Raw genomic sequence first — 15609 nt, 5'->3', positions numbered from 1 at the left:
CCCCCAGTCCCACCCAACCCCAGTATATTTATCCAGATGGAATTTGGTTGAATTAATACCAGTGAAGTTGCTGAAAAGAAAGCTAATCTCATAAAACTACAAGTAAAAAAAAAAAAATGTGCAGCTTAAGAATTAAGTATGTGTGGATGTGAGAAACCTAAGAGCCCCAAAGACTACTCTTCATTCGTTCACCACTGGCCACCTCATCTCCCCTGTCTATAACCTCCTTGACTGGAGACAAACTGAATACATTTGAAGGTCCACTAAAATATGGAGTAGAGGATGGTGACCCCACTTTGCCATAGCTCACATACCTACTGTCTGTTAAGTCCAGGGCTTTGTCAACTCCCTTCTGTTATACAGCTCCTAAGATTTCAGCCCAAGGATGCTTAGCAAGTATTTCTTTCTGGATTTTTCAATTCTCCACAGATATCAAGTTGAAAGAGAAAATTGGTCACTGCTAAGGTTACTAAAAAGAGTTGATAGTAGTTGATACTTACTTTGTACTTTCAGTGTGCCTGGCATGGCTGTAAACATTTTGCATGTGTTGATTTAGTAAAGCATGGTGGTGGGTCACACTGCCAGAACTCGAGTCCTTGCTTTTTAATTACTAACTGTGTGACCTTAGGCAGACAACCTCTTTGTGTCTCAGTAGTTACATATATGAGGTGATGTTCATAATCGTACCTACCTCACAAGGTCGCCGTGGGATTTAAAGCAAGTAGTACCTGCCTAGATCTTAAAGCTCTGTCCAGGACACATGCAAGCTATTTTCACTGCAGGGAGCCAGTCAGAATGTATACCCTGGACCTAAAAAATGTTGCAGATGGAAGTCACAAAAGCTAACATCAAACATTGCAGCTTTTAACATGTCAAGAGGGCTAACTGGAATTGGCTATTGGCTCCCATTAAGATGAGGGAACTGGTTTCTGACAGATCCCTGCTGCCTGGCTGTTATGCTGCTCCTGTTTTGCACTGGAGTTGGTCCCCCCACCACACACACACACACACACACACACACACACTCACTCAAGAGATAACATGATGTATTCTACATGTCAAAGTCTCTCATCTGGGACATTGTGGAATATGACAACTCTCCTAACATTTGTTCCTCACCAACATAGGCTAGGCCGTCCCCAGGTAGACCTTCTTGGGAATGTCCTGCCACTGTTAAACAGCACAAGAACTAATTTTCTCTAGAGAAGGAGAGATGATGGGAATCTGATCTGCAATAATAGAGCATAAGTAATCGTGGGATGGAAAAGACAGACTGTGTGGCAGGTCTGGGCTCTGGAATCCTGCTAGGATATACTCCCAGGTTGCCGGGTCACCCAGCCCTGTGGCCCCAGCTTGTCAGTATTTCACTTCTCAGAACACCCATAGAAGGCAAAACAGAAGTGATCAGTCCAAGTTGGACAGGTGGGTTGCAGACTTCGTTCATGCAAATGTGACCATGGCAACCTACCAAAGGCTGGCCTGGGGAGGGAGAGAGGGAAGGAAAGCTATCTCCCCTCCTTCCGAAAGACCCAGCTTGGAAGCTTGCTTCTCCTTCTGCATCACTGCCAGGAATGTGTGTGAGGGGTTCTCTGAATGCTGAATGGTAGACTTCCTAGCCAACTTGGGGAGTTTGCAGTAAGAAAGCAGGAAATATTTTTGCAGTGCTTCAATGTAATATTTATACTGTCAGTTCAACCATATTATCATTGTGAAAAAATCTAGAATCCATAAAAAAAAATATTTGTAATCCTGACTTATAACATCACATTTTCAATTGCCATTCCATGTTATTTTTCCCCAAATATTTTTCTATGTAATATGTTATCTAAGATTAGAACGTTATTTATTTAACCTCTGCTCCCCGTGCTTGAATGATTAGATTGCTTCTAATTTCTTAAAATTCCAAAAGGCAGAGAAATATATTTGAACATAAATCTTTATTGTAATTTCTGCCTATTTGCTTACCGTAGATTTCTAGCAGAAAATTTTGAATCAAACAGTACGAGTATTTTAAAGAAATTTATATATATATATATATATTTCCATAATTTTGTATTCTTTTTTCAGGAAGGAATTTTATATTTCTACAACTGTGTGAAAGAGGCTAGCTCAACCTAGCCTCCTGACCTTGGTAATAGGTAGGTAGGCAGACAGATATTTGTTGACTTAATATAGGTTTTTAAAATCTTAAGCTAAATTTAAAAGTAGTTGAAAATTCATCCACATGGAACAATATCATTCATGGCAAAATGTCATGAAGCTTTAAACAGACTCTAAGTGATACTGGAATTGAGGGGGATAGAAAAAAAAAAATCAATGAAACTAAGAATAGTCAGGGAAGACTTCAAGAAGCAGCTAGTCTTAAGCTGAACTTAAGATATTTGTTCAGATAGATAGAAAAAATATATGCATACCTGGAGAGGGGGGAAAACTTAGACTAAGAAGCCAAAACAAGCAAGAAAGTTTGGTGGTGCGGCGGGGTAGTGTTGTCCTTACAAACATTTATTTCCACAACTGTTCATTCAAGTAATATTTACTTGATGCATATTAGGTACCTGGCAGCGTGCTACATGTTGAAACTGCAACATGAATAAAACACAGCTTTGGTCTCTCTGTGAAACAGCTTCTCTCTGGCCTCCCTGACTCCAAGTTCAATCCACCCCAACCTATCACTAACCCTACCATCAAAGTATCCTCCAAACTATAAACCCATTTATATTATACCCTGTTTTTTTAATTTTTTTATTATATTAGTCACCATACAGTACACCCCTAGTTTTTGATGTAAAGTTCCATGATTCATTACTTGCGTATAACACCCAGTGCACCATGCAATACGTGCCCTCGTGAATACCCACCACCAGCCTATGGACTCTGAGAAACAAACTGAGGGTGTCAGAGGGGAGGGGGGTGGGGGAATGGGATAGGCTGGTGATGGGTATTATACCCTGTTTTTAATCCCCAAATCATTCTTAGAGGGTTGAGAAACTTCAGGGGCTTAGCCACACTTGAGAATCAAATCCAAAGAACTTAGTGGGTTTTCATGGCTCTTCTCTATCTGGAGCCTTCCTACTTCCCCTCTAGACTCTCTCCCTCTCTTTCCAGAAATAAGCTGCTTTCAGTTGTTTAACTGGTCAGATACAAACTCTTGACACAATGTCTAGACTCCTGGGATTCATGCATACTGTTCTTCATCTGAAATATCTCCCCCTCCACCACACACTCTTGCTCCAAAACCTTCCACTTAGCTAACTCCTGTTCATCTTTTAGGTGTCAGCTTCAGGAAGGTTTATCTTGGCCTTGAGTATGGGTTAAATTTCCCTGCTACATAGCCGCTTCTCCTGGTATAACTCTCATCACATTTTATTGAAATAACTTCTTTTCTCATGGCTTCCTCATGACTGTGGGCTCTGCAAATACCAACACTTTGTCCTTCACATTCACCTCTAAGTTCCTATACATAGTAGCTCCTCAGTAAATATTTGTTGAAATATTTTGAAGTGAATCTAGTTGCAGAGGGGCTGGGTTGCTGCTATCATTCAGCCTGAAGATTTAGAATATTGAATTACGGAGTCAAGTAGAACTAATGCTAAACAGAGGAGAATCAGGCTCAGGTGACTGAACAGTGGCATGTCAATATAATAATAATCTACAAGATTTGAGCTGTTCAGTTGTCTTACAATAAGTTCCTACTGTGTTATCACAGACTAGGAATCAGGAGATACGATCTAAACTGGGAGGCTTTGAAGTCAGGCAAATTTAGATCCATTGCTTATCTCTACCACTTTCTATGGGAGCGTGGGCAAATTTCTTAGCCTCTCCACTCCTAAATTCTCTTTTGTAATGGAGAAGCTAATGCCTCTTTCCAAAGGCCATGAGAACAAATGTATAGAAAGCTGAATACAACTCCCAAACTCTCACATTCACTAAATACTCATTTCTTCCCTCTCCTTCTCAGCTCTTCGTCTTACTCCCTGAAGGAACTTGGACAAATCACTTCTTCCAGAGTCCTCATGCTCTCTGCTATAAAACTAAGGGATTAGGAAAAAGCAGTAGCTCCCCAAACTGGTCAAACTCAAGCATCTAGAGAGTTTTGGCTGAAAAACTTCAAGAGTGGACCCAGAAGTCAGTTTCTTTCTTCATAAAGTTGCCCAGGTGATCCTACAGCCGCCAGCCCAGCCCAGAACTGCAGTCCAGTGTCATGGAAATACTAGCCTTTTCCAGCTTGAACAGGCAATAGTTTCATTTTTCTTTCTATTTCTCACATGGAAAATGTTTATGTAATAAATCAGAATGACTCACCTGGCTGGCATTTTTTGTTCCACCAAACCAAAACTATGCCATAATTGGCAATGAAGATCGGCTCTACGAGAGTGCATGTCCGTTTGCATGCATGTTTGCATGTTGGAGACAGAGGAAGGAGAAGAATACGAAATTTTTTACCTCCCTCAAACACTTCCTTTGTTGACTGGCATGAGCTAGACCTCCCAACAATGGAGCCGCACCAGCACAGAGCAGTGACCTGCCTACAGAAGGCTGTTCTTAAGTTGGAGACAAAGTAAAGGAACCTTTAGCCTTCCGCTATTATTACATTACTATTACACTGGCAGGTTGACCAATGGTCATTGCCCTGTTAAGTCAACACCAGAAGATGTGGTCATTATGGACTCTCAGAACCAAAAAGGTTTAATAAAGACAAAATCAAGACCAGTTCAGAGGTTGGTTGTTAATTTAACAGAGAGCATGAATAGAACCAAAGCCCATGAAGAAAAAAGGAAGTTGGGTGTCAGATAAAACGACAGAAAACACAAAAACTGAATGAGGCATGCAAGTGATTCAAACCCTGTGGAAAAATCTGAACTCCAAGCCAGCTGACTTATATGGCAAATTCTATAAACATTTTGTGAACCCAGATGTTATGATAAATGATGAAACTCTATTAAGACATAGTCCACCCCTTTGAAGAACTTTCAACCTATAAAGAAACCTGAGAAGAATGGTAAAATTAAAGACACACTCTGAGCTACCTGCCTTACACATGACATCTTATCTTCTTAACAACCCTGCATTGTGGATATCATCAGACAGGTTCAATGACTTACCCAATATTCAGAGGCAATATCAAGAAAGCTGGACTACCTCTTTACTAATAGACGGACTGTTCAGAAACATCATATGTTATACAGAAAATATGTCCAAACACTTCTTTCTAGTGAATAATTATAGTTCAAACACTCATCAAAGGACTATTTGATTAAGAATCAGTAAGTCTGATGAGTGTCTCTGTGACAGCCCAGAAACTTAATGATAACCGGAGTTTTAAGGTCAAAGATTCTGATTCTTGAAATGCCATTGCCATTTGGGTGCTAACCCTAGAATGAGTCCCTGCCAGCCACGTGACTCTGTTCTTCCCTCTTTGCCAAGCCAGAATAAGCAAAGAACTTTCCCCTTATTTACACCCACATGTTGGGTAAAAGGACAGTCCAAACTCCAAAGAGTCATATGAAATGCTAGCTGGGCATTGGTGGGCAAAGGCTTCAGCCAAAAGTGCTGGAGCACTGGAGACAAAATTCACCCAGTGGCTCCAAGAACAAAAATCCACATATTTTCTTTTTTCCTTTACCAACAAAAAAACTGTCCCAAAATAAACAGTCTATCTAGGCTAATAATTGGACAACCAAGTATTCACTACTCCCCCGAACCCTTTTTAAAAGTCTCATTGCTAGAGCTGGAAAGAAATAGAAATAATCTTTGTGTCTGATTGAAAACAGGTTTCCTGAATCTCTTGGGCTTCCACGTTTAACAGCTCATTCCGCAAAAACAATCTCCCTTCTCTCTGCTTGGCCTAGAAAGTTTCTGACTTTACTGGTGCATTTTAACACACAGACTGTCCCCCTCCGATGTGGCCTGTCATCATTGAACTTTGAATATACAAATCCCAACCATCCCCTCCCCCAAATTAGCAGAACACATCTCTCTGTTTTGACTCGCATTAGATGGTCGCTACTGAACTTGAAAAGGTTGCGTCTCACTTCCTGGCATCGTTGGACAGGTTGCAAATCATAACCATGCTAATTAGCACATGATTTCTGGATTTTAAGTATGCCAGGCAAAGGGAGATGTAAAGTAGAGAGAGAAGGGAGAGGAAAGGGTCACTCAGGGGAGAAAATGGGAAGGAGGGAGCGTGGGCAAAAGGAATTTGAGTGACGTTTTATTCTCCAAAGCAGATACCCCAGGGAGGATTAGCTTCAGGGAAAATCCTGCACTATTATCCTTACTTATTTGTTACACAGGAATAAATATTCTCATTCTTTCTTATTAGATCCTTTTTTCTTCTTCTGGATCATGGAAACACAACAGGTTTGGGTAGGTTATGAATTAAATTATCTCTGGCCTTGCTACCAACTGCAGTCAAATCAATTGCAATCCTATCCATTACATAGTTGAACTAGAAAAAGTTGGTCTTTGTTTGGAAAGTTTCAGAGCTAAGTTTTACACTTGTAGCAAAAAATAGAACACTACCATATTTTTTAAGTATACATAGGTGTGTATATACCCACACGTATGATGTATATATACATACATATGCACATATATTATACACTTCTGTATACACACCTAAATGTACAGATATATACACATAAGTGTATAGAGATATAAAATGCTTCCAGTCCCCAACAAATAAAAAGGGGCTTTGTTAGAGAAAATAATTCCCCACTGCAGTCTTTGAAAGTGAAGACTTACTTCCTTGTGCCATCTAACTCCTTCCTCCCTAAAGCCTCAGGCGAATGCATTCTCTAATTCGGAATATGCACGAATGTATCAGAAAAAGCAGGCTGTAGGTCTTGTTTTCAAACTTTGTCTCTTTGCTTTCTCTGTCCTCCTCCACTTCCCCCCTCCTTCAGCCCTTCAAATAGCTCTGTCCTAAATGAACCTTCCAGGCCGGTCTGATGTTAAAAGGGAAATGTTTATCTTGGAGTGTAGAGATAATTGACAATTAGAAAAGAGGACGCTTTTAGCTCTTGGTCAGGGCACTGCGCTCCTGGACAAAGTGCTCTTTTCTTTGAGGCAGGGTGGAGTGCTGAGTGACTCAGGCAGCGATCTGTGCGTGTTTACACTTAGGGCCTACCAGAGTCAAGGACTGGAGCTTTCTGGGACAGATTTCCCTACCAACTGGTTTCAAATAATATCAATAACTTAACTCCTTAAGGGCAAGATCAAATGGTTCTACCTCCTCCTGGTGAGGATTTCTAACTTCTCCATCCCACGTGCTGGTTTATGGGAATCAACTTGCAGAGTTGAACCCACATGTGACCCCAGTTTTCATTTTCACCACCCACCAGAAGACCATGTTATAGAGAGAACCAGCTTTCTCCCTGATTCTAATCTAAAGAGTTAGAAAATTGATGGCATTAAAAAAAAATTATTACACGATTATCTCAAATGCGGTTTGTTCCATTATAAATACATTGTTATTTTATGCAATTTTTATACTATTTTCTTTTCAAAATCCACAGCCATTTCTCTCTCTCCAACAAGCATACTATTCTAATGTATTTAATAAGCTTGTTTTTAGTTTTTATGTGTTCTTCAAATTAGGTATATTTTATATGAATACATGTATCTTAAATTTTATATAAAAGTTATTAAATTACGTATCTGCTTTTTTCTCACTAGATTTTTAAGGTCCATTTATGACATTTTGTGTACATGTAATCTAGTGCTTCTATCTACCAGTTCTTGTATCTCAAATGCTCTATGTTGCCCAAGACCAGAAATGACTGAATCTACCTTTCAAAAGAAAACTAAAGAATGGTGACTTGCTCTATCATATATTAAGACATACTACAAAGTCATAATAATAATATAAAAGTGCATTTAGGGGTCAAGAACAGACAAATAGATCAACAGAAAGCCAAGAGACAAGCGCGTACATATACAGAGATGTGTCATATGTCATGAGGAGTGCACCGTAAACAATGGGATAAGGGCAGATTGTTGATAGCTGATGGTGGGAAACCTTGCTCACTAGATAGGTAGAAATAACTAGGTATTTAACAGCACACTCAAGATGGACTATAGATCAATTAAAGGCCTCCTTATGAAAGGTTGAAACTATAAAGTTCTAATATGGAAATGAGTAACTTTGTAACCGAGGAAAACCCTTTTAAAAGAAAACCTCAAAAATGGAAATGTAAGACAAAAAAATGTGATTTATAAAGAATTAAAAATTTCTGTTCAATGAAAAGCACAAGTGACAAAACAAATTTTGAATTTACAAATTGCGTAGTAAGAAATCATTATTGCTTCTTTTCACTTGACCTACTCCAAAGTCCGAAGAATACTCATCCACCCATATCAGCCTTCATGCTCCCCAAGCTCTGCATGATATTTTTTTTTATTATGTTGGTCACCATACTGTACTTCATTAGTTTTTGATGTGATGTTCCATGATTCATTGTTTGTGTATAACACCCAATGCTCCTTGCATGGTTTTAAAGATAGTGACTGAAACACCTTATTTTTTCAATCTAACCCAACTAATATCCCCGAAAGAGAAAAGGGAGTCTTGGAGAGTTTCATGATGTATTAAGCAGAAATGTGTGCATGAAGATATTTTACTTGTTTCAAAGCATCAGAACACATAAACTCATTTCTTCCCTTTCTGTCTCAGGCCTGATACTCGGCATGCATGGAATTCCTTAGATAGTTCCTCTGAAAGAATTCTGAGCTTGCAGAACTAACAGAGGTTGGGAGTGTGTTGGCAGGGGAGAAACGGCTAAATTTAAGACCGGTTTTGTCCTCGCTTTCAAAACAAGGATGCAAGAAAAAGTGACTACTTGCTATTTAAGGTAGCAAATTCTTTCCAAGCTTCCTTAGCGGCACTTGTAAAATAAGAATGCATTCAATTATAGGCATTGAAAGCTAGAAGGAGCCATGGGAGCTCAACAAATGCAGACATACTCCATTGATTGCAACAAGGGAACTGTGGTGAAGGGTGCTCAAATGACTAGTTAACTGAGCTAGGACCAGGATTCACAGTTGACTCTTTGCCCTGTTCCATGATTCTCAGACTATATTAGTGGGGGGGATTCAAAGTGCCATGGTGACCTCACCGTGTTGCTGTCAGACATTTCAAATTCTTAAGGGAAACAGCAATTGTTGACATCTGTCAGAAACTACACAAGCTACTAGACTCAAGGCAGTTCAGTTTCATGTGTTCTATTCTTCTTGATGGCACTGTATCTTAGCCAAGCTGCATTTTCATCTGTTCCTGTGATTAATAGCAAGTACCACACAAAGTCAATGTGTCACAGGAAATAAAGGTGACAGCCTCTGATTCCAAGGTTTGAGAATTTTGCAAATTCCAGTAAGCATACATATGCCATCAGCAAGTGATTATAGTTATTTAAGAATGAAATTAAAATATCATTTCCTTTCCTGTGTGGATGTATGTGTATGTATATATAGATATACATAGATAAGTAGTTTCTCAAATGGCTATTAAGTTGTTAGGACACAAATTGTATTAAGTTGCTTGGACCTAACCACTTAATAAACAGAAGCCTTAGCTATTTCCTTTGGCCAAGGAACACTGTGTTGGGCTGGGGTGGAGGGGGGAATTGCTGAGACATAGAGTACAAAAACTGAAAATGTCTTGCCTTATTCTTTGGTCTGTCAGAAGGGTAACCTGCTCTATAGTTGCAATGGGGCCTCTTCAGAGCCCTTTGAGACTCGGAATGGGAGACCCCGAGGAATCCCATCTGAAATTAAACAAAGCAAGGTTCTTATTTACCTGTTTGACACTTTGCACGTATCCATAGCCTTTTATTTGGAGAAAAGTTTGAGGAGCTGGGACAAATGGATAGAATCCATGGGTATGACAGACAGACTGGACTGGGATTAGGAGATGAAGAAATTCCTCTTATTAAAAATGCCAGAGTAAAGCATGATAAATTTACTCCTGATGAAGAAGAGGATGTTGAAAATACAACACCATGGAGTACCAGAGGGATCATTAAAAATAACCCATAGTAGCTCCAATGGAAACCTCCCCAGGCCTAGCCTCAATCTGCTGATTTAGTCCAAGTTTAAAAGTATCTTTTGTTTTAGGGGCCCCAGGATGGCTCAGTTGGTTGAGCCTCCGACTCTTGGTTTCAGCTCAGGTCATGATCTCATGGGTCATGAGATGGAGCCCTCAGTTGGGCTCCATGCTCAGCACAGATTGAAGCTTGAAGAGTCCCTTCCCTCTACCCCTTCCCCCGCTTGAGAACACACATGCTCCTCTCTCTCAATGAATCTTTTTTTTTTAAGGTATCTTTAGTTTTATCCTAAATATAAATGATTTGGATTCAAACTCACTAGCACTTACTGACCCACAGTTAGATGTGTTATTCATTTCTGTTGCTGGTATTAACTTGCTCGAAGTCACCTAGATCTGAAACTTAGAATTATTTTTGCCTCCTCCCTCTGTCTTACTCTCCATCATTAACTCAGTTTCCAAATCCCAAACGTTTTATCTGAACAGTCTCTCTCTCATCCATCTTCACCCTGCTTCTTTTCATGGTGAGACAGTTAGCGGAAGTAAGGAAGTGGTAGTAATTTAGCTAAATAAAATGATGGCTTTTCTGAAGGGCACGTAGGTAGTTATAGTAGTGGAATAACAGAAGAAGCTATGGGTGTCATCTCCGTGCAAGTGATATTTGGGGCAGCAAAAGAGAAGGTCAAGAAGAGAACGCAGGAGAATACATATAACAGCATGAGAAATACTGACCCCATCAGGAGAGACAGAAAACCAGTCACCTAGGAAAAACTATCATAGTTCAGGATCATAGAAACCAAAGGAAGGAAAGGATTGACTATTTTTTTTGGGGGGGGGGGACAAACTGAGGGCTTCGGAGGGGAAGAAGGTGGGGGACTGGGACAGGCTGGTGATGGGTATTAAGGAGGGCACATATTGCATGGTGCACTGAGTGTTATACACAAATAATGAATCATGGAACTTTACATCAAAAACTAAGGATATACTGTATGGTGACTAACATAACATAATAAAAAATTATTATAAAAAAGGATTGACTATTAAGTTTCAAATTGTATTCATATATCATGGTGGTCAAGGAGAAAAGGAAAATACAGAGAAACAGAATTTCTGGTCTAAAACAAACTCTCATCCCACTGAGGATAGAACATAGTCACAGAACAATTTAAGAGTAATGCAGGAGCAATATCATCTTAAAGGCAAAATATCTATTCATTGGGGCCAACAGCAGAGATGAACAAAATGGTACAATTTAAGGTTTCTATTACTTCTACATTCTTTTAAAGCCTATTACCTGAGCTCCTTTGAAGCTATTTATAAGGTGTTTAAGATACGTATTTTGATGAGGAGGAGGTCTACGGAAGCGGACCATACATTTATACAATGGAGTTATAAGAAGGCTTATGGAGTCATGGAGTGTTAACACTCACCAGTTCTGCACAGATTTTTGTCATCCAGGCATTGCCAACTGATAGCTTATAAGCTATTTCTAGACCACAGGCATTGTTCTTTCCCTCACCATTGTGTTTTGTTTTTTATTATTTTGATCCTTCCACCAACAATTAAAAATAAAGAAATTTTACATTAAATTCTTTATTTCTAATTTCTTTTAAGCAATCAGAAGTGCCTCCTTTGTGGACCAGCATACCGACATGGCAGCAGGCAGCAGTCAGCTGCAGATGAATCATACTTGCCCCAGCTGAAGGCGGCCCGATCTGGCCTGATTACTCATTGGCACCGCTGGCCTGGTTCTTCTAGATATTCTGGTTTGTAAGCCTGCCACAGTACAATCTGCACATTTTACAGATGAGGAACATCCTGGAATCCAGCGTAACAAAAGAAACAAACAAAAAGAAGAGACTCTTGCTCAAAACCTATGGCTTACTAGAGGCAGAAATTGCCCCAACCTAGAATCTCCCCACTCCTACTTTGGGATTTATGGAGCTAGGACGCTGTACAATGTGGCACACTAGGAAAAGTCCTAAGAGAGAAATAATTCCCTTCCCAGATCTATTGCTTATGTTTGGGTGGGTGACCTTTGACAAGTCTGTTCCATTTCCCTCATCTATACAACTAAGTAATGGCATATGCCCTCCTTCATTGTGCTTACAATAGAATAAAATATTTTTGAAATGTTCTCTAAAAGTAAGGAAAACAGTGATTTTTTTAGAATATTGGAATTAGTGTAAAGTCATAAGTTCTAGGGCTAGTTCCTCCACAAGCTAGTTGTATGACCTTTTACAAGTTTCTTAAACTCTCCGGATTCAAATGCAAATATTTTATTTTCTGTGATCTTTGCAAGATTAATGTCATTCATCATTTTTTAAAATGTTTCTCTTGAACTAAAATCTTTATTACTTGGGCCAAACCCAAGTGTGAATTAAACTAATAGAGAATAAAAATGGACTATTGAGCTGGGTCTACTTTATGGGCCTGTCAGAAGCATACAGAGATGTTCATAAGGTACCGTCATTTGAAACCTCAGCATCTTCCACCTTGGCACAAAGCAGACCTCATCAAGAGTAGAGATCCAGAGCAGAGGTCGGACAAGAAAAATAGAGATAGAAATGACTGGAGAAGTGCTTCCCGGGTGCTGAGTCAGCCAGAACAGAGCCTCCAGCTGAGCTCAATGGATCTTTTCTCAGTTACCTGGAGCTTTGGCTGGAGCCTGCTTGGCAGTGCCTGCTGGGAAGACAATTTTTAGTCCATCGATTCATTTCAGCTGGGCAGCTTGCCCTGGTACTTAGGCATTCAGACAAAAATGCCCTTAATCACTGGCAAACTCTGGGATGTAGAGCGGGCCAGTGGCTCAATCAGTGCCCCAGGTCTGCCTGAAGGAGAAGGATGGTCTAGAAAGCTCAGAGTGTCAGTCACTGAGAATTCACAGGAACTAAGCCTTGATTTTTCAGGCCAAAACTTTAAATAATCCCTAATTTTAGGGTGAGGAACATTCTACCTTAAGAGCACTCAACTTTTTCTTTTGCCCTCAGTCAAACCAAGAGCAGCTGGGGAGCAGGTTTTCAGGGCATCCTTTACCCTGTATCCTCTGCGTATCCCTGTGATCTCTGTTGGGCTAACTACTGCTTATCCCAGGGAGCGCATCCTCTAGGAAGCTTTTCCTGGCCTCCTCCTCACGCTCTCTCCCTCTCTATTGGGATCCAGCCCCTACCTTGGTCCCCCCTCAAAATTTTGCTCACTTTCCACTATTATATCACCTTCACAGCATATTGTGACTGCTTCTTTTCTTATTTGCCTCCTTGATAAGACTCTTTGAGATAGTTTCTATTTGATTATCCATCTGTAGTGTCTGCATATGAAATACCATTAAATCCTTCAATGCTTATGGAGAGAAGGGGGTACAGGTGACTATTATGATGAAGCATTTTCATAATCATTAGGATACCTTAAGCAGATAGAACATCAGAGTACTCAAAACATAATCATGTTGGATTTTTTTTATAATAATTTTTTGTTATGTTAGGTTAGTCACCATACAGTATATCCTTAGTTTTTGATGTAATGTTCCATGATTCATTATTTTTATGAGAACTTCAGAAAGGCCAATCAGATAGGATAGCCCTAATTTACAGATGGCTAAACTGAGTTTCACTGAGGCTAAGTAACTTGCTCAAGCTCGTATACTTGGCAAACATCTAGAATAATGCTGAGCACAAGTTCAAAAATATAGAAAGACAGGGCTGGAAAGGGTCTAAGAAGTAAACAATTCCATCCTCCTACATACTTAGGGAAACCTTTCTGACAGAGGGTATATGTAACAGCTGGCGATCACTTAAACACCCTTTATTTTCCAGAAACAAAAAGCTTTCCTTTAATCTTTCATCTCGGGAGCCAATTTACTCATTGTATAACAAGAAAATAATTAATATATTCCATAGGTTTTTATAAGGATGAAAATAGATAATGTGTATGAAGTACTTAGCAAAGACAATTCCTGGCACATAGTAAATATTCAATAAATGTGAGTTCTTACTTATTACTCTTAATCCTATAATTTTCATTAGTCTACTTGTGTTTCTGATTTGCTTTTTCTGGATTCTCTCCAGCCACTTGCATCGTTTTGTTTCAGATTCTTTCACTGTTTCAGGTGACTAGGGGGAAAACTGTTTTCATGATTTTCTAAATCATCCTTGGTGGAGCGGCAATTATTGGTCTTAATCTCTCTCTGCATCATAGAGACTTAGCGATGTGATGAATTGACAACAGCTGAATCAAAGACAAAGCCTTCCCAGAAAGCTGGAGGTTTTTTTTTCTTCCAGAATCTGAAAGCAACCTATTTGGCAACTTGCCATTACAATGGCATGACTGTGTGGCATCCGGCATCCTAAAAATGTAGATGGAATTCTTGTAAAATAAAGTTTTACAGTGACAACTCACTCTCATTTGAAGCATACTACATGAAGTGTCTTACTTACGTTAGACCCTTCGAGTGTGACCCAGAATGTGAGCAAGACCACCCACTGGAGTGCAGAAACGAACTATTGGAATCTGAACTTATGTATTACTGCAAGCTCTTCCATGACTTATCTTCAGTGGGTATTTAATGTCCATAATATATTTCTACAGTTGCACATGTACAGAGTTTATTAATAAATGTGCATATATTTGGGGCCTGTGGTCATAATTTTTATAGGTAAGGCATGTAATCAAGGTTTTGAAATCAATGGTTTATAAAAACCCTGAGATTAGCAGATGTTCAAAAAGTTTCTATGTCAAAATCCTCACCTTTATCCATAAAAATAAAATAGAAAAGATATGCCTATTTATAAACTAAGGCTGCCATTTTACTGTTCTCAGTATGGATTTCAAATTTGATAAAAATTAGTTCAGTTGCCTAAATCTCTACTCTCCTTTATACAACCTAATTCAGATTTATTACAATCATTGTATAGAAAAATGGGTGGAATATGCTACCAACACCCAAAGGAAACATTCCTAAGAGCTGATGGAAAACCAAACCACAAAGCCAGTGAAGATCTTGACACCCTTCCTTTAAAGCAGTAGACCAAATCTTAGTAAATACTTTTCACAAATTTTCATGGAACAAACAGAGACAAATACCAAGTGCCAGGTAACCACGTTACAGCTCATTTCCTTTAGGCCATGCTGTCATAAGCATGGTTCAATTCTCGCTTTCAAGTCTGAGACAATTCTAAATGCATGGCCTCCCCTCCAAAACTGAGAAGGCAAACTGTGAAAGATGTCTTCTCCCAGGTCCTCAGGGTAGTTAATCACTTTTAGGGATTGGCAGGTATCTGGGGATCTTTCAGAGAATTTTCTTCCCCATTTGCAGTTCTTTTTCCTCCCCTGGAGGTTTAGTGATGAAAGGTTACAGACCGAATGTGTCCTCCACACAAATTCATATATTGAAGCCCAATGTGATGGTATTAGGAGGTGGGGACTTCACAAAGCCATTGGAACTTGAGAGTACAGTCCTCATGAATGGAATCAGTGCCCTTTTAGGAGACTCCAGAGAGCTCTCTTGCCTCTCCCTTCATGTGAGGACACAGTGGGAAGACGCCATCCATGAGTAGGAAGCAGACTCTCAC

General features: G+C 39.6%; 1 long non-coding RNA gene across 1 annotated transcript in view; it reads right to left on the bottom strand.

Annotated features, from left to right (window-relative positions):
* The window catches only part of LOC125282718 (uncharacterized), a 93259-nt gene extending 88690 nt beyond the window's left edge, over positions 1-4569 (bottom strand). Inside the window, exon 1 of the long non-coding RNA XR_007189889.2 lies at positions 4303-4569. This is a non-coding gene — a long non-coding RNA (uncharacterized LOC125282718). The remainder of the gene's footprint in view (positions 1-4302) is intronic.
* Positions 4570-15609: the final 11040 nt, after the last annotated feature.

The sequence above is a fragment of the Ursus arctos genome, unplaced genomic scaffold, assembly GCF_023065955.2.
Source record: "Ursus arctos isolate Adak ecotype North America unplaced genomic scaffold, UrsArc2.0 scaffold_17, whole genome shotgun sequence".
NCBI lineage: Eukaryota > Metazoa > Chordata > Mammalia > Carnivora > Ursidae > Ursus > Ursus arctos.
The sequence above is the reverse complement of the archived record's forward strand: the minus strand, read 5'-3'. Positions and strand labels throughout refer to the sequence as shown.